Below are 22,460 nucleotides of genomic sequence, written 5' to 3'. Positions count from 1 at the left end.
CTTGACCCCCATTGCCTATTAAAAAAATGAAAAAAAAATGTCCTATTTGTGAATAGTTTTCATTGTCAGCAAGGTCTTTAAGATTGCAGCCTTAAAGTAAGAATTACAAGCATTCACCCTATCAAGTTCACTACGAAAGGCATCATAGCAGCTAGAGGAAGGGGCTCCAGGAATCACCATCTTTACTGCCAAATGTGACTTAGTGCCATGATGCTTCAAACAGATCACTCCACCCTGGCTTCAGAGGCTAGCATCCTCTAGGATGGATGCCAGTTCCTGGATATTTTGAGATCTCACAAGGTCATGGCCTTGTTTGTTCTGTCTCATTCACCTAAGAGAAGGAAAAAAAAAGAAAGGCAAAAAGATATTTTTTTAAAAAAGGGTCCTATTCCCAGTCTCATCTCAACTAGGATGGGAATCTGGACAGGTGGCCACAGGAGGAGGCTGCAGCACTCTTGGTACTTCTCTCCTCATCTAGAGGTTTAGAGCAATCCTTGCCTCAACACCTACCAGGAAAGAGAGACAGCTGTCTCTGGGCTAGTATTTTGCATACCTACCCAATTTTAGGTCGGCGTTCAATTAAAAAGGTAGGCGGTGTGCAGAGTAGAAATAGTCAGAGAACATCTCGGCATGTTCTCAAGTGGTGAGCAGGTCCTTCTTTTTTGCATGAAAAGAAGCAATAGTGGGTCATTTCAGATGTGTCCCTATTTTTAGTTATGTCCTTAGGACTCATTCTACCTATCTGTCATTCAATAATCTATCAACTATCCCCTGTCTAACTACTCTCTATCATTTATGTATGTCTATATTTACTTTCTATTTGCTTATCTATCTCACTGCTGCTGCTATGATTGTTATTGAGTGGTTTCCACCATGTCTGGCTCTCCATGATGCCATTGAGGTTTTTTTGGCAAAGATACTGGAGTGATTTGTCATTTCCTTTTCCAGCTCATTGTAGAGATGGGGAAACTAAGTCAAACAGGAATAAGTAACTCAGTCAGGTTCACACAACTAGTAAGTGTTTGAGACTATTTTTGAAATGAGGTCTTTCTGACTTCAGGCCAAACACTCTATCCACTGTATCGCCTTGGTGCTACATCTACTTATTCTTTATCAGTCTGTCTATTAGCTCTTACCTACCTATCACCTATTTGCTTATCTATCTACCGACTTTCTGTCCAGAAAACAAAAATAGTGAGAGTAGAACATGCAAGGTCTAGAATCTCCAATCAAAGCCATGGCCATAGAAGCCTCTCCTTTGGTCTAGAAAACTGTTATTCCCCCGGGTCTCTATATTACATTTCGCAGTTCTCAGAGAAGACCCAAACCACTGGAGCTGCTCATGAATAGGAATCTTTAAGGGGGTTGTATTCATTTGGCAGCATACAGAAGTCTCGATGGAAACCAAAATTATTCCTATGTCCTGCCCATTTTCCATTTAGCATTGTGAAAGTCTTGGCTCCTGGGTCCTGAAAAGCCCCAGGTGAAAACATGGTCTTGTTGTCATTACCTGTGTTTCTGAGCAATTAGATTCCAAGAGTTTGACTGCATGGTGCCTCGACTTTGGCAGCTGTGCCTTCCCCCTTCCTTTGGGATCTCAGCTTCCTTAGGTGGGAACTGAGAAGACCACACTGATAGCTTTTCTTCAAGCACTCAATTTTTTCTTGAAATTCTTACCTTCCATCTTACAATCCAGACACAGTATTGGCTCCAAGGCAGAAGACTGGTAAGCATTGAGGACCAAATTCTGTGGAAGATCGAAATTAGGATATGCCATTTCCTGTCTTGATGTCTTCGCCTAGGGTTCTCTTCTCCTCCCCTCTCCCTGCACCCCATCGCTTTATATTTGCTCCCTGGCTACTTATGTCATCTGTATATCAGTGCCCAGGTTGTTCTTCCAGGTTTGGCATACATGTCCTCATGCCCAGAGCTTATCACCATACATGGCACATAGGAGAGATTTAATGAATGGTTTTTGACTTTGTTACTTTGATATATGCTGAGTTCAGAATGAGGAGAGGGAGTAGTAAAATGAAGAGGTCAGAGGAAGCCAGTTCCACCAAGACCCCGAGGGAAAAGCCAACAAGTTGAAACCAGGATCAGATTTTGGTTGTAATCCAACACACCTGTGGCATCAGACTGGCTTTTAAGAGACTCAAATAATGGAAGAGGAAGCTCAAGGCAAAAAACTTGGCTTCCAGGTTTGAACAATAAATCAATAGATTTTCATTAAGCCTCTACGATGCGCCAGGTGCCATGATAAGCTCTGAGGATACAGTGACACAAGGGGACAGCTCTTTCCTCAAGAAGGCTTACATTCACGCAGGGAAGGGCAGCCTGCACAAAAATTAAGTACATATAAAATGTTTGGAAACTACAAGGTGATAAGGAAGTTGGTGCCATATTTGGAAGAGATAACTAAAGGTTTCTTGTAGAAGATAGTACTTAAGCCAAAACTTGAAGGAAACATGGATGCTAAGGAGAAGAGGGAAAGAGGGGGAAACAGTCTCTGGTATGAGGGGAAAGCCAGTACAAAGGGATCGAGATATGAAAGTGGCATTTTACGTAGAAAGAATGAAAAGGGCATGAGTCCGATTGAACTGTAGGGTACACGGTGATCCGTTTTAGATAATAATTCTGTAAAGCCAAGTTGGACATACATGGCAAAGGGTTTTAAATACAAAACAGAATAAATTATGAAGTAATGGGGAGCCTGTGGCAGTTAGATGGGGAGCCACCAGTCTATATTGAGTAGGGGAGCGACATATTGTTGGTTGTCTTTAACTTATTTATTTGCTTGTTACATTTAAATTCTTAATTAACTCCCTCCTTTCTTCCCCTCTCTCCATTAAAGAAGACATAATAGGGAAAAGACAAGTTGAAATATACATGTAAAACTTTGTCTTATTTATTTGTATCTCTCAGTCTTTTCTTTGGAGATGGACATACACAAGTCATTCTTCAAATCCTATTTCTGTTGCTGTATATAGCATTTTCTTGGTTCTTCTTGTTTTACTCCTTATAATTTCATGCAAGTCTTTTAATGTGTTTCCCCCCCAAAAAATTAACCTGCTTGTTATTCCTTACTGTGCAGCATTATTCCATCATAATCATGTGCTAAAACTTGTTTAGTGTCTTTTCAATTCCCAGTTTTTTGCTATTCCAAAGAGAGCTGCTATAAATATTTTGAACATATGGCTTCTTTTCCATTTTCCTTGATCACCTTAGAAAATAAACTAACAGTGGAATTTCTGGGCCCCCCAAAAAACAACACAAAAACTCTTTTAGAGCTCTTAGGACAGTGATGACAAACATTTTAGAGATGGAGTGCTGGGTCCCACCCCCACCCCACCCACCAGACCAAGTGTAGACCCTTCCCCCCATAAGTGCCCAGCTCACCCTGACCCCCACCCTTACCCCACACAAGAGAGAGAAAAAGTGCTCCTATTGTGCTACTGGGAGGAGAGGTGAATGGAGTGAGGAATGCCCTGAGTGAGTGTGGAGAGAGGGAAGCAGAGTGACCCAAGCATTCTGCTCCCCTCCAGCTCAACCAATTATGGGTCACTCACCTAAAACCCTGTGCATTCCCATTGGGCTACTGGGCAGAGGGGCAGGTGATGTGAAAAAATGTCATCAAGTATGGTGGAGAGGAGGAAGGGAACAGCTCCACCCAAGTCTCTTTGCCTTTCTAGTAATAAACTCTGTGGGGAGATGGCTGCATGCCCACAGAGAGGGCTCTGCATGCCACCTTTGGCATCCATGCCATAGGTTCGCCATCACTGTTTTAGGGCATAATTCCAAATTGTTCTCCAAAATGATAGGTCAGTTCACAGTTCCTTCAACAGTGTGTTAGTGTCCCCATTTTTCCACATCTCCTCCAGCATTTGTCATTTTGCCCTTTTATCATTTTAGTCAATCTGATAAGTTCTAGGTGATATCTTTGTTGTTTTGATTTGCATTTCTCTAGCCAATAATGATTTAGAATATTTTTCATATAGTTATGTAGTTTTGATTTCTTCATCCCCAAACTGTCCATATCTTTTGACCATTTATCAATTGGGGAATGCTACATATTCTTGAATATTTGACAGAGTTCTCCATAAAATCGAGATATGTGACCGCTATCTGAGAAACTATACATTTTTCCCAAATTACTGCTTTTCTTGGTTATATTAGTTCTATTTTACAAAAACTTTTCAATTTAATGCATGCAAAGTTATCCATTTTACATTGCACATTACTTTATCTCTTTTTTATTCACAAATTCTTCTCCTATCCCTATATATGATAGGTAATATGTTCTCTATTCTTCTAATTTACTAATGATATCTTCATTTATACCTAGATCATGTATCCATTTTGATATCTTGGTAAATGGTATGATATTGAACTATTTCTAGTTTCTCCAGACAGCTTTCCAACTTTTCCAAAAATTTTTACCAAGTAGTGAATTCTTATTCCTAAAACGTGGATCTTTACTTTTATCAAACACAAGGTTGCTATAATCTGTTACAAGTGTATGCTGTATGTCTGTTCTCTTCCACTGACCTATTTTTCCATTTCTTAGCCAAATTCACTTTTGATATTCATTGTTTTTTAATATAATTAAAAATCTGTTAATACTAGACCACCTTCCTTTATATATATATACTTATTGCATTTGATATTTTTGATCTTTTGTTCTTCCAACTGAATGTTATTATTTTTTCTAGTTCAACAAAATATTTCTTTGAGAATTTTGTTGAAATAACTAATAAGTTTAACAAAGTAATAAGATATAAAAAAACACATAATTCATTAGCATACCTACATATTACAAATAGTATCCTTCAGTCAGAGATATTAAGAGTTAACCCATTTAAACTAACTCTAAACAGAATGAAATAACTAGGAATATAGCTGCCAAAACAAATCCAGAACATATATAAACATAAATATAAAACACTTGTTATACAAATAAAGTCAGATTTAAATAATTAGATAATATTAATTATGAGTGGGCAGAGCCAATGTAATTAAAATACAGTCTTACCAAAACTAATCTTCTTATTCAAGGACACCCCAATTAAATTACCAAAAAATAACTCCTAATAATTGTTTTGATTTCATCTTCATTATTGGTAAATTCACCCTTTTCATTTTTGATGCTAATGATTTAGTTTTCTGGTTTTGTCATAAAAATAAACTCAGTTCTATGTTTAAAAATTTACCTTGTCCTCATTTTTTTTAAGATTTCCCTTTTGGTAATTTTATTTTGTTCTTTGAATACTTTTTTAAAAAGTTGTATACCCTATTTATTAATCTGTTCTTTCTCTTTTATTGATATTAGTATTGAGATATATAAATTTTCCTCTAATTATTGTTTTGACTGTATTTAATAAGTTTTGGTATGTTGTCACATAATGATTTACTTTAATAAATTATTTTTTGTTTCTATTATTTGTTCTTTAACACATGCATTTTTCAAGATTATTATTTAGTCTCCAATTAAACTTTATGGTCACTTTTTGTAAAGGCACCATGTGCCATTGATATAAATATATATTCTTTTTCTATTTCTGTTCAGTTCTCTCCAGATATCTTATCATTTCTAGATTATCTAAGATTTTATTTATCACTTTGACTTTTTTCTTATTTATTTCTGGTTATATTTCTCCAGTTCTGAGAGGGGAAGAGATTGAGGATTTTTAAAACCTCATTTTAGAATAATCCCTTTAGCAGTTAAGTGGAGGATGGATTGGAGTGAGAAGAGACTTAAAGCAGGGAGACCATTATTTCCATAGAGCCCCTGAGAGTTGATGAAGGTCTAAATTTTGGTGGTGTCTGCATCAATGAGGAGATGTCCACATAGGTGGGGTGTGGCAGTTGTTTTGGAGGCTTAATAAATATTTGTTTGTTTGATGACTGACTGGAGGTAGAAGAAAGAACATAGGCCAACAGATTAGCCATGTGGGGTGAGGGAGACAAAAGCATTGAGTTTATGATAGAAAGGAAAAGTATAAAGTGCTGACTATGTGCCCAGCCCTGGGTTGCACACTGGAAATAAAATTAGAAAAGTCGCACCATCTCTTCTTTCAGGAAGCTAACATTATAAGCAGTAGGGAGACCACATAAAGGAACTGCCGGCCAGATGGAAAGGACCAGCGTCCTCCAACATACATCATCAGGGCAGATTCCAAGGCTCATGAGTCGATAGACTTCATCTGTCAGTGTGATTATAATGCTTGGGAGTCTAGTGGAAGGTGTGGCAGAACAGATAGCAGCACCCACTAGCCCTTAGAGAGCAAAAGCAGTGATGGTGATGATGATGATGATGATGATGATGATGATGATGATGAGGATGATGATAATGATGACAATAACTAAATTTTATAGAACACATACAAGGTTCCAGGCACTGTGCTAAGTGCCTTACCATTATTATCTCATTTGATCCACTCAACAATCTTGGGAGGCAGGGAATACTATTATAATAATAAAACTGAGGCAAACAGACGTTAAGTGACTTGCCCAGGGTCACAAAATGAGTAAGTACCTGAGACTTAGGACACTCTCCACTGTGCTACCCTAAGGCAGATGATAAAGCCCAATAGTCTGCCATATTTCTGGGTGAATTTGTGTTGATGAATCCCAAGCCATGCCTGATTGGAAGGAAATATAGATCTCAAGGGAGACAGTGGATTCGAGTCCTGGATTACCTGTAGGCATTAGAATAAAATCTCTGCATCCAGCCAATAGAGCCTAGAGGGCATTAGCAATAGGAAGATGCATGTGATGTGGGAAGGAAAAAGCTTCCTTATAGCCTTGTCTGGGTGGACTGTGACAAGGTCTCTGGGATCTGGGCATCTGGAGGCTGGCTGGGACTAGGGAAAGAAGGCTCTCCAACAGGCTCCCCACAGCACACGGATAACCAATTAACAGACTGTGAGGCTCCGTAACTAGAAGGATTCACAGTATTAGTTCAGAAGAGGGGTGGGTTTCAGGGCAATGATAATGAGTTCTGTTTTGTATATATTGAGCTGAACATGCCTCTATTTCCAGAAGTCCAAGTTGTTTTTCAGTCATTTTTCAGCTATGTCAGACTCTTCATGACCAGCTTTGTGGTTTCCTTGGCAAAGAGGTAACTGCCAATGTGGGTCTGGAACACAGGAGAGGGACGAGGGCTTCATACAGAGCACCAGGGAATCATCCGAAGAGAGGTGGTCATTGAACCCTCGGGAGCTTGGGAAAAACGAAATGAAAGAGAAAGAGGACCCAGGACACAGCCTTGGGCAACACCCACAGTTGGAGGATATAAAATGATTGATGCACAAGTAATGGCAACTTGGAAGGAGTGGAAAGATCCAAGAGAATGGAGTCCGGCCACTAACACTATGACCATGCACAAATTCTTCAGACTTTCTAATCCTTAATTTCCTGATTTGTAAAATCAGATCCTTGGGCAGGACAATCTCCAAGGTCCCTTCTAGTTTAATCATCTTATAATTGGGTGATTATGAATATAAACTCCGACTTCTCTAGGCTATAAAGCCCTTGAGGACGGGGCAGCATGTTTTTGTCTTTGTCTCTGCAATCAACTGCTTAGCAGAATGCCAGCTATAGAGATGCTTGGACAAATCAAAGTGAGCTCACGAATACGTATACAATAGACACTGGGTTTTTGGAATACAAGGATCTGGGTTCAAATCTCTTATTGTCTTTGGAACCTGAGATAAGGGATTTCACCTGTTCCGTCTCCGTTTTCCATTCTGAAAATGGATAGATCGCCACTAGATGACCGCGAAGGTCCCTTTTATCTGTCAATCTGTGCTCTTGTGAGTGCTGTGGAGTTAATATGTTTGTTTCTTCTTGTTTTGTCCTGGATGGTTTTATTCCAACAGCAGTTCAGAATTAGGACCAGAGACCTCATGGGAAGAAGTAATGTGGGAAACATGTGAAACTGTTCTCTCATCTGAGCTATGTTATTGTGGCACTTCCAATGACCCCACCAGAGGCTAATTTGTTGAATTTTTAACTGATTTCTTTTATGCTCTTTCTCTAGGCTCCAGGAATTGGAATTGGTCAGGATAGAAACTTGGGAATAATCCCATGTTTCTCCCGTACACAGCAAAGCACTTATGAAAAAGTGGCCCATTTATTGAGCTTATATGGCACTTAGAAAATCAATAGGAGCTTGCTTTCCTTTACTCTTAAGAATTCAAAGCAGAGTCTTGGGGCTCAGTGCTAAGGGTTGGGGGGGCTTCCTTTTATGCTATTGAGGTCATCCTTGTGACTTTCTGGTATCATTGCTGATCTCTCTACAGTCCTATGGTTTTCTCTTGTTTTGTTGTGTTTTCCAAAGAGCTTTTTCCACTCATTCAGTGGAGGCGTTATATTAAATAGTTAGCAATACTGGCTTTATTTCCCCACTGAAACAATTCAGTGATGAATTGAATGAGAGGTTCCAGGAATAAGCCAGCTGGGCTGCAGGACACAGCCATTAGCCCTTTGTCCCCCAGGCCTCTTCTGGTTTTCTTACCATCTGGATTCTTCATGGTTCAGTCCAAACACAAATTGAGGAAAGCAAGAGGTGTACTGGGAGCTTTAACAAGTTCGAGCTTGACAGCCATTTAGTCCGGGCCATTGTGACAAAGCTGATTCCTTTCAAAAAAGCAGCCTCCAGCCCTGGTCTTTTGCTCCAGGTGATTAAGGAGGTAGGATCTCAGGGGTGGTTTAGTCCAATGGGCATCGTGCCTCCTTGTGAAATCCAGGCTTGTAACCTGGAGGGACTCAGCTGCTCACTGCCAAATAAGAGAGCTTCCAGGGAGAAGGAACATGCAGAGTCAGCTTCCTGTAAAGAATCAGTCTGAATGACCCATGGTCAACCTGTTATGGACCGTGAGTATGTACACAGGCAGGCTGCAGGCGGTGGCAGTCTGGAAATACTCTTGCTTACCTGCCCTAATCCCGTCTCTCCATGATACCTTCATGGGGGAGGAGCTGAGGCGGCATTCGTCCCATTTCCTCACAGTTAGGTATACCAATCAGAAGACTTTTGCTCTTATGTGGGATTATATTTGCTCTCCTATGTTTTCTCCCCTCTATAAAAGGCAGGGGGCGGTTTGAGCTGGCCTGTCCACATGCCACCTGCACACTGCCTTGAAAAAAGCGACTTTGTCTTATTTCCTCAGTTTACCTTATTGACCAGCATGAGGCTGGGAGCAAGTTTCTTTCAACGGGATCCTTGGCAAACACCCTGATCCCAAAAGGGGAACCTCCTCAAGAGAATTCGACCTCTAGTCGACAGTGCATAGAATCATCCATCACCCCAGCATGGCATGGGTGGGGAGAGAAAGTCGAAAATGAATGAGTATTGATAGCTTTTGTGGATAAGGCACAGCCAGTGTTATGAAACACACACGCCAAATAGGTTCTCATTTGATCCTCACAATAGTCTTTTATTATCCCCATTTTAAACATTGGGAAAATGAGCTTCAGAGAAGTTGTATAGTTGATGGAGGATCTGAACCCAAGTCTTCCCAGGACTGAGTCTAGCCACTCTGCTACAGTGATAGAATATAGTTCATTGGATCATAGAATCGGAGCTGGAATGGGCCAGAAAGTCCATGAGGTCCAACCCCCTCATTGTCCATAGGAGGAAGAGGAAGAACACAGGCTCACATAGCTCCCCATTTCTTAGGTGCAATTGGCACCCGATTCTCCTGTCTCCAAAGCCCAGCTCTCTCCACTGTGCCAAACACAGAGTGTTCAGCCAAACCAGATTAAAAAGAAATTGAGAAATACTCAACAGAATGAACCCAAATACAATAGAGCACAAATGTGAATATGTGGCTTCCTTAGTTCCCCCGGGATCCTTTTGTAACTCCTGTTTCTCTTCAAGTCCGATGCCACAGGACACGGCCACACCAGGGACATTTCAGTTCCTTGAGGGTACAGAATATCTTGGTTTTGCCTAGACTTCTCTAGTACTTGGCATACATCCTGAGGAATACAAAGTTCCTGGCCACTGATTCAGTGTGTCTGCAGAGTTAGAGGTTAGAATAAAACCAAAGAAAGGAACAAAAAGCATCGAGTTTAATCTATTCCGTGGATTGGTCAGCCCTGGTAGAATGTGAGCTGCAGGGATAACAGGATTGAACGAAATCAAGCTGAGATTTATCAGGGACCTCTAGATGACAGACACCATGCGAGGTGCTGGGGATGCAAAGAGAACCAAAGGAAGAACAAGAGACTTTCCCTTCAAGCCAATGAAAAAGCCCTGAAATACTAGATGGTATTGATAAAATGCTTTCAAGTAAGAGTCCTGCCCTGCCATCTCTTCACTGCCCTGCAGCATACTTGGCTGCTAGGGTTTCTGGAATCATCAGCCTTAGTGATCTGACTGAGAAGGAAGAGGAATCTCAAAGCAATAAAGGGACCCACAGTCCACCAGTGAGCACAGGGCATCCCAGGGATCTGAACCCAGCTCTTTCAAATCCCAGGAAACGGGTCTTTCTCAGGCACAAAGCCCTAGAGAAGAAAACAGTACTGGCCAAATGAAATGGAATTCTGAGGAATCGTTTTGTGGTCTTTCTTCAGGGCAGGATCTTTTGCATGTTGGCCTAGCAAAAAAAAAAAAAAATAGAACTCATTTCTCTTGGGAAATTGTTTGTCTTTTTTCTTTCTTTTCCTTCCTTTCTTTTCTTGGCTTGTCATTAATCTCTCACTCAGAGGAAACCATCCTGACAGCAAGATTGTGCAAATGTAGACCCAAGTCTCTGATGGGAGGGGTGTGTGTGTGTGTGTGTGTGTGTGTGTGTGTGTGTGTGTGTTTAAGAAAGGGGAGTAGGGAAGGGTTGTATTTTTCTAACTTCATTTCTAAGCAGGTCAGCTGAACCTTGAGCCAGGCCTCAGAGATGGCTGGGGACTGAAGTTCTAGAAAAATAACGTAGAAATATTGGAGTGGATTCTTTCCTACAAAATTACAGAACTAAACATTTAACTGTTTCTACTCTGTTCAGGGACTTGTTGACGGACGTGTGGCAGTTCTCTATGCTTCTGACTCCATTGAAAGGTGAGAAACTTTGGGGTGCCACACTGGCCAAGGAAGTCAGTGAGGGCTCAGGCTTCAGTATAAACTAGGTCATAGTCTCTGGGACTAAGGAAGTCATATTCCCACATCATCTTCTTTTGACAGAATACATTTAGAATCCTGTGGTCCATTTGTGGCTCTGTGGTTTATTTGAGAAGGCTGGAGGACATCGGAGAACACTCATCGTGATGAAACCAGTAGGATGAAGAGTCCTAAGTCCAGGCTCCATGATGATTCATTTAAGCAGCTCCTAAAGAGAATTGTGATTGTCTTCAAGTATATGAAAGGCTATATTATGTCACAAAGAACTTAGGCATGGTCTGTTTGGCCCCAGATTGCAGGACCCTGAGTAGAAACTATAAAAAAATTTAGCCTTGAGGTCAGAAACTGAATTACACTAAACACACACACACACACACACACACACACACACACACACACACACACACACACACACCTTTTTTTTAACCAGTAAAACTAGCTAAACTGACTTGAGTTGCCCCTATAGATAGTCAGAGCCTCCTTCATTGGAGGCTTTCAAATAAAGGCTGGATGCTTGTCAGATGAATATAAGGAGAAAGGATTCTTCTTTATGGAAGAATTGGACTGAATTAGTCATTTTTTAAGAACTCCTATAGGCCAACACTAGATTGGGTCCTGGTACCACAAATACAGAGCAAGAGAAGCCTTCTCCTCCAGGAATATTCCCATGGGTTGATATGTCCTCTTAAGTCCCTTCCAATTCCAAGTTTCTAGAGCAGAAGCACTCTCTTCCTTTGCTCACCCAGTGATAACCAGAGATAATGAGAAAGTATACTTGAATTTCAGGAAAGAAGACTTAGTCATAGCATGGAGCAATCTTCATGAATGCAGGGGGTCAAACTCCTACAGAAAAAGAGAACGTCAGACTCCCTGACATGTCCAGAGGTTCCTGGAATCCTCTTTCTCTAGTCCTAGTTAAACAATAACTCCCTTGTCAACAAGCCACCTGGTATTGATGAAATACCTACTATGTACCAGGCACTAGGCAAAGTGTTGGGACTACCAAGCAAAGTTATGGGTCTTCTTCAAGGTCCCAGCTTTGGCTACCATGATTCTTTGTGGAAGGCAGGACGCCTGAGGGTTCTCAGGGGGCAAGAACAGAGGTAAACAGCAAGGATGCAGGCGCTAAAGTTATTTCAGGCCTCCTTCCTCTTAGCCTTCCATGTCTGAGATGGAAGACGGGCCATTAGGCTGGAAAACACAGGACCAGTTGTCATGGTTTGAGGACAAACAACATTCCAACGCCTCCTCCAGAGGGATAGCACAATGCCTGGCCCTTTGAAGATTCCTCCAGTCCTTTAATGAATCTAAACCTTGGATGCCTCCATGTTTGGCCACAGCACTCAAGGCCCACAATATCATGGGCCCCATTGTCTGCTCTGGAAACTTTTGGGCAATGTTAATAACGTGTGTGTGTGCACGCACATGTGCACAGAGTTTTTAAATTGATCATACAATAACATTTTCGGGATTGAAATTTCTCTTCATTCTACTTGGAGAATGAGCTATGCTCAAATTATGAGCTCTCTGTCTTTTTAGTGCTTCCTGGATCTGTCTGTCTTGCTCTTTTCTCTGTCTCTGTCTGTCCTTCTTTCTCTATCTCACTTGTTTGCACATCAAACCAAGCCTCAGTGAGGTGATTTAAGAACAAGTTTGAAAATTAGATGCGACTTGTCAAAGAAAATAGATTGTGTTCATTGTAAAGGAAGTACTGGCCTACCTAGAGAGCTGCTGGACACTCTGTACAATTTCCAGTGGAGTGGGTCCTCCTCCCTGCTCAGGCAACAGGTGGGGAGTCACAAAAAAGGAACAAATCATGACCCTGGAGAACCAACAGCAGCTCAAGAGGTCATTCCATTGGTGCCGGAGCAGTCAGAGAGGGATGGATGAACAGTGCATGGCAGGCCCTTCTGGAACTTCTTTAAAAGTCTCCCAAAATTATTGTTGGGCAAAGGACCCTGTTTCATTTCCAGGACCACCATTCACAGGATGCCATCCAGTGGCCATGCCTTCTCTCATGTCTAGTCTCTCTCACACCTTCAGAACTTCTGTACTTCTGTTCACATGTATGCATGTAAGCACACACACACACACACACACACACACACACACTACCTTTTCCTATAGCTATTTGGATACCTTCCTACAGCCTCACTTCACCCCACACGGTTTTTAAGGACAAAAAGGCATTTCTAATTCCTTGTTGCTAAGCCTCCAGAACCAAGCCTGGAACCCAGCCCAAAGTTGACCCTTAGATAGAGGACCATGAACGGCATGCCTAATTAAACCAGTGTCAGCAGACAGACCTTTCACACCTACTGGGCACAGACCAACTTGAAGGAGTTCATGTGAGGTCCTTCCCCTCATGTTACATACAGTGTGGTAGGTATATGTGATCGGTATATCATTATTTGTGTAAAGGGTAAAATTATGGTTGGACTGCCTATATAAAACCATGGTAGCCAGGGATGAATATATCTCAATTACAAATTATTTTTATGTTTATTTTCAAAAGGAGGGAAGGAGTGAAAGTAGAGATATGAGAAAGAGAGAGTAAGAAATCTACATTAATGAGCTCAAGCCCTGGCTTTACTCTGGCAGGGCTCCAGAAGCCCCAGCTGGAGGGCCTAAGGGTCAGTTAACAAGAGGTTTAGCTACAAGGCCTCATCCCAGAGCAGGGGCCCCTCCCGAGGCTATTACCTCCAGAAAAGTCAGGGAAGGGAGTCAGCCTTTTTCATTCACCCACGTGGTAGTTCTAAGGGAAAGCAGTCCTCTGTCCTCAGCCAGAGCTCCTCCAGAGTCAAGGTGAAGGTGAAAGACCTTCCTCACAGAAGGTTCTTGCAATTTATAACAACCTTTCCTTTTGTCATTTCCTGTGCTTCCCTCCCACTTTACGTGTACCAATTACAGCTAAAGCTTTGCTTAGAACTGCCCAGGGGGAAGTCAGTTGGTTCTGATTCATCACTTTCACACACACGTGGGTCTCAAACCTCCCCATACTTAAGGATAAGTGGGTGTGTCCACTTTGGGTGATTAAATCTAAAAAATGGGCAGAGTAGAGTTAATCCCATCTTCACATTTGTAAGTCACAATAAATGGTGGTAAGGACACCATGAAAGTATTTGCAGTTGATTTAGACTTTGGGGAGCCAGGGGAGCCCTGTGGATAGAGGGCTGACTTAAAATCCTACCTCTGACCAACTGAATAAATTCAAGCAAGTCACTGTACTCTTGTATTGTTGTTTCCTCATCTGTTAAATGGAGGTATCTAGGCCTTCCTCATCAGAGTATTTTGTGGCTTAAATGAGATCATGTGTGTAAAGTGTTTCACAAATCTTTAGTGATTCTATAAATGTCACTTTTTAAAAATTGAGGTAATGCATCATTTCATTTTGTTTTGTTTTTTTTTAACCCTTATCTTCTGTCTTAGAAGAGCAGCAAGGGCTAGGAGATTGGGTTAAGTGACATGTCCAGTATCACATAGCCAGGAAGTGTCTGGGGCCAGATTTAATCTAAGTCCTCTGACTACAGACCTGATACTCTATCTACCTAGCTGACCCCCTAAAGCTTCATTAAAAAAATAATAGAATGCTTCTCCCAGGTTATACGGTTAGTTAATAGCAGATTTAGGTTTTGCATCCAGGTTACCAAGATTCAAATATTTCTTCCACTCCCCCACCCCCCAAATTGGAGCCTAGAAAAGATTGGCCTATGAGACAGGGCAACATTAAAAGAGCATCATTTGTCCATTCTAGATTCCCAAACCTAATAGGCCTAATAGACCTTGGGAAATATTTCTTGAATGATTGCACTATTATTTTGGCAAGGAAAACAGAGACTAAGAAGGACCATGTAATCTCAGAGGCAGCCAGCCAGAAGAGATGGGACTAAAGGTGAGTCAGCTTGGAGGGATATAATCACTCAGGTGTATTATCCTGGGGGATTCAGGAGCTAACCCATAACCACCTCCCAGTAGCTGCCTTAGACACTGATGTATGGTTTTAAACAGTGACCCCAAGGAAATCAGCAGTATGAGGAAGGTATCCTCCATTGTTACCCTGGCTGCCAGTGATATACTAACACTTAGCCAAACACTGGCTGTCCCATGATCTTCACTTGATAGAAAGAAGCCATTGGTCTTCCTCTACTCATGCGACTGCATTCAACAAGGATTTTTAAGCTCCTTTTCTGTGACAGACATTGAGCTAAGGGTCAGCAATATGAAGACAATATTGAAAAATCCTCTGCCTTCAGGGTATTTATGTTCTATTGGAAGGACACAATATGCAAGGAGATAAGAAACTGCAAAATATATACCAAGTAGATAAAATAATACAGAGGAATGTCAGGTTTCAGGTAAGAAGGAGGAGTCTAGAAATTGGGGCGGATTGAGTACTTAGCAAAAGAGTTGCTATAGAAAGAATAGCTGGACTACCAGAGAGCTTCATTATGTTTTCCAAAGATGACTCAGTCCCATTCCCTTTGTTTTTTTGTTTTTTTATTTTTTTAGAAAAATTTTTTCCCATGGTTACATGATTCATGTTCGTTCTCTCTCTCCCCCCACCCCCCCACCCTCAGGAGCTGACGCACATTTCCACTGATTTCTTCCTGTGTCATCGATCAAGGCATATTTCCATATTATTAATAATGGTTCTAGCATGGTCATTAAGAGTCTATATCCTAATTGTGTCCACATCAACCCATGTGTTCAAGTAGTTGTTTTTCTTCTGTTTCCATTCCTGTAGTTCTTCCTCTGAATGTGGGTAAAGTTCTTTTCCATAAATCCCTCAGAACTGTCCTGGGTCATTGCATTGCTGCTAGTACAGAAGTCCATTACATTCGATTTTACACAGTATATCAGTCTCTGCGTACAATGTTCTCCTGGTTCTGCTCCTTTCATTCTGCATCAATTCCTGGAGGTCATTTCAGTTTACATGGAATTCCTCCAGTTCATTATTCCTTTGAGCACAATAGTATTCTATCGCAGTCATATGCCACAATTTGTTCAGCCATTCCCCAATTGAAGGGCATATTCTCATTTTCCAGTTTTTACCACCACAAAGAGCATAGCTATGAATATTTTTGTACATATCTTTTTCCCTATGATCTTTTTGGGGTACAAACCCAGCAATACTATAGCTGAATCAAAGGGGAGGCATTCTTTTATCACTCTTTGGGCATAATTCCAAATTGCCATCCAGAATGGTTGGATCAATTCACAACTCCACCAGCAATGCATTAATGTCCCAATTTTGCCACATCCCCTCCAACATTCATTACTCTCCCCTGCTATCATTTTAGCCAATCTGCTAGGTGTGAGGGGATACCTCAGAGTTGTTTTGATTTGTATTTCTCTAATTATTAGAGATTTAGAACACTTTCTCATATGCTTATTGATAGTTTTGATTTCTTTATCTATTCATGTCTATTCGTTGTCATATTGCCTATTCATGTCCCTTGCCCATTTGTTGATTGGAGAATGGCTTGATCTTTTTGTACAATTGATTTAGCTCCTTGTATATTTGAGTAATTTGACCTTTACCAGAGTTTTTTTGTTATAAAGATTTTTTTCCCAGTTTGTTGCTTCCCTTCTGATTTTAGTTACATTGTTTTTGTTTCTACAAAAATCTTTTAATTTAATGTAATCAGAATTATTTATTTTACATTTTGTAATTTTTCTAACTCTTGCTTGGTTTTAAAATCTTTACTTTCCCAGAGATCTGACAAGTATAGTATTCTGTGTTCGCCTAATTTTCTTATATTGCCCTCTTTATATTCAAGTCATTCACCCACTCTGAATTTATCTTGGCGTAGGGTGTGAGATGTTGATCTAAACCTAATCTCTCCCATATTGTTTTCTAAATTTCCTAGCAGTTTTTGTCAAATAGTGAATTTTTGTCCCAAAGATTGGGCTCTTTGGGTTTATCATAGACTGTCTTGCTGATGTCACTTACCCCAAGTCTATTCTACTGATGCTCCCTTCTGTCTCTTAGCCAGTACCATATTGTTTTGATGACTGTGGATTTATAGTATAGTTTAATATCTGGTAATGCTAGACCCCCTTCCTTCACATTTTTTTTCATTATTTCCCTTGATATTCTTGATCTTTTGTTATTCCAAATGAACTTTTGTTATAGTCTTTTTTTCTAATTCTGTAAAGAAGTTTCTTGGTAGTTTGATAGGTATGTTACTAACTAAGTAAATTAATTTGGGTAGAATGTTCATTTTTATTATGTTAGTTCATCCTAACCATGAGCAATCAATGTTTTTCCAATCGTTTAGGTCTAGTTTTGATTGTTTGGAAAGTGTTTTGTAGTTGTGTTCGTATAATTCCTGCGTTTGTTTTGGTAGATATTTTCCTAAGTATTTTATATTGTCTAGGGTGATTTTAAATGGTGTTTTTCTTTCTACCTCTTGCTGCTGTGATGTGTTGGAAATATATAGAAATGCTGATGATTGATGTGCATTTATTTTGTATCCTGCAACTTTGCTAAAGTTGTTGATTATTTCTACTAGCTTTTTAGTTGATTCTCTAGGATTTTTTAAGTAGACCATCTTATCATCTGCAAAGAGTGATAGCTTAGTCTTCTCATTGCCTATTTTGATACCTTCAATTTCTTTTTCTTCTCTAATTGCTACTGCTAGTGTTTCTAGTACAATGTCAGAAAATAGAGGTGATAATGGGCATCTTTGTTTCATGCCTGATCTTATTAGGGAAGGCTTTTAATTTATCCCCATTGCATATGATACTTATTGATGGTTTTAGATATATACTCTTTATTATTTTTAGGAAAGGTCCTTCTACTCCTATACTTTCTAGTGTTTTCAATAGGAATGGGTATTGTATTTTGTCAGTCTTTTTCAGCATCTTGAGATAACCATGTGATTTTTGTTTGTTAGCTTGTTGATATGATCAATTATGTGGATGGTTTTCCTAATGTTGAACCATCCTTGCATTCTTGGTATAAATCTCACCTGATCATGATGGATAACCCTCATGATCACTTTCTGGAGTCTTTTTGCTAGTATTCTATAAGATTTTTGCATCTATATTCATTAGGGAGATTGGTCTGTACTTTTCTTTCTCTGTTTTTGATCTCCCTGGCTTTGGAATTAGTATCATATTAATGTCATAAAAGGAATCCGACAGGACTCCTTTGCTTATTATGTCAAATAATTTGTATAGTATTGGGGTTAGTTGTTCTTTGAATGTTTGAAAGAATTCACTTGTGACTCCATCAGGCCCTGGTGATTTTTTCTTAGGGAATTCTTTGATGGCTTGTTCAATTTCTTTTTCTGACATTGGATTATTTAAGTATTCTATTTCTTCTGCTTTTAATCTAGGCAATTTATATTTTTATAAATATTCATCCATATCACCTAGATTGCTATATTTATTGCCATATAATTGGACAAAATAGTTTTTAATAATTGCTTTAATTTCCTCTTCATTAGAGGATTAAATTCTTTAGAGATTAAAATCTCCCTCTTACAAGGTGAGGTCTCCCTTTTAATCTTTGATACTGTTAATTTGGTTTTCTTCTTTCCTTTTTTTATTAGATTTAACAGTGCTTTGCCTATTTTATCTGTTTTTTTCCAAAATACAAGCTTCTTGTCTTATTTATTAATTCAATAGTTCTTTTCCTTTGGTTTTATTAATTTCTCCTTTGATTTTTAGTATTTATAATTTAGTTTTCATCTGGGGATTTTTAATTTGTTCGCTTTCTAATTTTTTAAGTTGCATGCCCAATTTATTAACCTCTGCCCTCCCTAATCCGTTAATATATGCACTCAAGGATATAAATTTTCCCCTTAGAACGGCTTTGGCTGTATCCCATAGGTTTTGGTAAGAAGTCTAATCATTGTCATTGTCTTCAATGAAATTATTAATTGTTACTGTGATTTGTTCTTTCACTAACTTATTTTGGAGAATCATATTATTTAATTTCCAATTAGTTTTTGGTTTGCCTCTCTATGTATCCTTGCTAATTACTATTTTTATTGCATTATGATCTGATATGGTTGCATTTATTATTTCTGCTTTTTTAAAAATATTTTATTTTTTTAGAAACATTTTCCATGGTTACATGATTCTTGTTTTTACTTTCCCCTTCCCTTCACCCCCTCAATCCAATGTGCATTTCCACTAGTTTTAACATGTGTGATTAATCAAGATTTATTTACGTATTATTGATAGTTACATTGGTGTGATCATTTAGTGTCTACATCCCCAAACATGCCCGCATCAACCCATGTGTTCAAGCTTCTGTGTTTCCACGCCTGCAGTTCTTCCTCTGAATGTGGGTTGCATTCTTTTCCATAGATCCCTCAGAATTGTCCTGGGTCATTGCATCGCTGCTAGTACAGAAGTCCATTACATTCGATTTTACCACATGGTATCAGTCTCTGTATACAATGTTCTTCTGGCTCTGCTCCTTTCACTCTGCATCAATTCCTGAAGGTCATTCAAGTTCACATGGAATTCCTCCAGTTTATTATTCCTTTGAGCACAATAGTATTCCAGCACCAGCATATACCACAATTTTTCAGCCATTTCCCAATTGAAGGGCATCCCTTCATTTTCCAGTATTTTGCCACCACAAAAAGCACAGCTATAAATATTTTCATACAAGTCTGTTTATCTATGATATCTTTGGGGTACAAACCCAGCAATGCTATGGCTGGTGTTATATTGAATCTCTGGGAGCTTGAAGATCACCTTTGATTGACAAATAAGTCAGTTGGATGGAATGTTCCCAGGAAAGTTGTGGGAAGCCAATAAGAGAATAGATAAAAATCTGAGATTCCTCTTTTGACCCCTTTTGTGATCCTTGTGATTTCTTCTTAAAAAGTATTATGGCCTTACTGAAAAGCTTTAAGTTCCTATCAAATCTGAATTTAAAGGGTTAACACTGTTAACATAGCAAGGAATGCTGCTGCCTGTTATAGCTAAGGCCAAGATACTCCCCAACTTGGTTTTCTGATAAGAACCTAGTCAAAATTCAGCCTTGGCCTTGGTCTATTCTGAAGCCAATGTTTTGTATTTTGATGTGACATAACTTGTAACTTCTGCGCATCTGCAAAGTTTCAGGGGGGGGGGGGTTCTTTTGTGTGAAATGAGTCTTGAAATATATATAATAAACTCCATGCTCCTGGAGCCAGAGCTGGAAGCATGAAGTAAAAGACATTTCCCTTGTCCTGTCCTTATTTCCTTATCAACTAAACTGTCATCAGATTATCAGAGATGATAAAGAGATCTCCACAGGAAGTCATGCGAGAGGCAGGAGGAGGGGCAGTTGAGAATCCTGAAGGGGTTCTGGGTTTTTGACCTGTGCTGAGGCTGGAGATCGGTGGATCCTGGTCTTGGAGTGAGAGGTGCAAACATCTCTCTGCAAACTCTTCCTGTACTTGAGATACCGTGTCAACCTGTACCTGACCACCACCTTTGTGTCTACTGCCCCTAGATATTAGGAGTTACATCATCTAGATATCTAGGTTTCCCAGGGCCTGGGAGGGATCCAGGAAGTGGGCAGGAGACGAAGAAGAGGGTGGAAAAGGGTGGAAATAACTCAACTGTAAGGCTGAAGATCTATTGAAGAAGAAGTAAAAGATATCCCAGCAGTTTATCTACTCTGGTTTAGTACTGGCCAGGCTGAACCAGAGGGAAGCTTCATTGATTCTTCCTCTGCTAGCAGTTGAGATTTCATTAGTAATCATTAGAATAGGGTCTCCTATACCACAGTCCTTTACCCTTATTCTTCTTGTTTAATATAAAGTTTAAAGTACCTTCCTAAAGCAGTTTCCAAGCTTGTTTTGGGAAGGGAGAAATCACAGTCAGAATAAAAGGCGTTATCCTAGCTAAAGAGCCCAAATCAACATATCAATTAACCCCAGGTGGGTCCTGAAGGGATATACCTCTTAGACTAGAAGGATCCTGCCTGGGCAACTGTTATAAGGGAGAGAAGGGTTATCTTATTCTCTCTGTACATCAATTTACCATCTCAAATAGATCAAGAGACTCCCAATAATTATAACACTGGATCAAAGAGCAGGCAGTCTTTTATTGCTCTTTGGGCATAGTTCCAAATGGCCATGCAGTTCAGTTCACAACTTAACCAGCAATGCATTAATGTCCCAATTTTTCCACATCCCCTCCAACATTCATTACTCTCTCCTGCTATAATTTAAACCAATCTGCTAGTGTGAGGTGATACCTCATAGTTGTTTTGATTTGCATTTCTCTAATTATTAGAGATTTAGAACACGTTCTCATGTGCTTATTGATACTTTTGATTTCTTTATCTGAAAATTGTCTATTCATGTCCCTTGCCCATTTATCAACTGGAGAATGGCTTGATTTCATATACAATTGTTTTAGTTCCTTGTATATTTGAGTAATTAGACCTCTGTCAGAGTTTTTTTGTTATAAAGATTTTTTCCCTGTTTGTTGTTTCCCCTCTGATTTTGGTTGCATTGTTTCTGTTTGTGCAAAACCTTTTTAATTTAATATAATCAAAATCATTTATTATACATTTTATAATTTTTTCTAACTCTTGCTTGGTTTTAAAATCTTCCCTTTCCCATAGATCTGAGAGGTATACTATTCTATGTTCACCTAATCTTCTTATAGTTTCCTTCTTTATATTCAAGTCATTCACCCATTCTGAATTTATCTTGGTGTAGGGTGTGAGATGCTGATCTAAACCTAATCTCTCCCATATTGTTTTCCAATTTTCCCAATAGTTTTTGTCAAATAGTGGATTTGGGGTTGGGCTCTTTGGGTTTATCATACACTGTCTTGCTGATGTCACTTATCCCAAGTCTATCCCACTGATCCTTCCTTCTGTCTCTTAGCCATTACCATATTGTTTTGATGACAGCAGCTGTATAGTATAGTTTAATATCTGGTACTGCTAGGCCACCTTTCTTCATGTTTTTTTTTTTCATTATTTCCCTTGATATTCTTGATCTTTTGTTCTTCCAAATGAACTTTGTTATAGTTTTTTCTAATTCTGTTTTTTGGTAGTTTGATAGGTATGGCACTAAATAGGTAAATTAATTTGCGTAGAATGGTTATTTTTATTATTTCTACTTTTTTGCATTTGTTTGCCATGTTTCTATGCCCTAGTACATGGTCAATCTTTGTGAATGTTCCATGTGCTTTTATACTGTCTTTGATCCCATTCCCTTTGATCAGGGAACTGATTAAGGTAAAATGTTCTCTGGAGCAGAGGAGGAGCAATGGAAGGAGGATAATGATATTGACTGTTAGTAATAGCAGCTATTATTTATATAGTACTATAAAGTCATGAATGCCATTTATTCCTCAACATCCAAGAAGCTTGTGC

Source organism: Gracilinanus agilis, chromosome 3, assembly GCF_016433145.1.
Source record: "Gracilinanus agilis isolate LMUSP501 chromosome 3, AgileGrace, whole genome shotgun sequence".
Taxonomy (NCBI): domain Eukaryota; kingdom Metazoa; phylum Chordata; class Mammalia; order Didelphimorphia; family Didelphidae; genus Gracilinanus; species Gracilinanus agilis.
Note: the sequence above shows the minus strand (reverse complement) of the source record.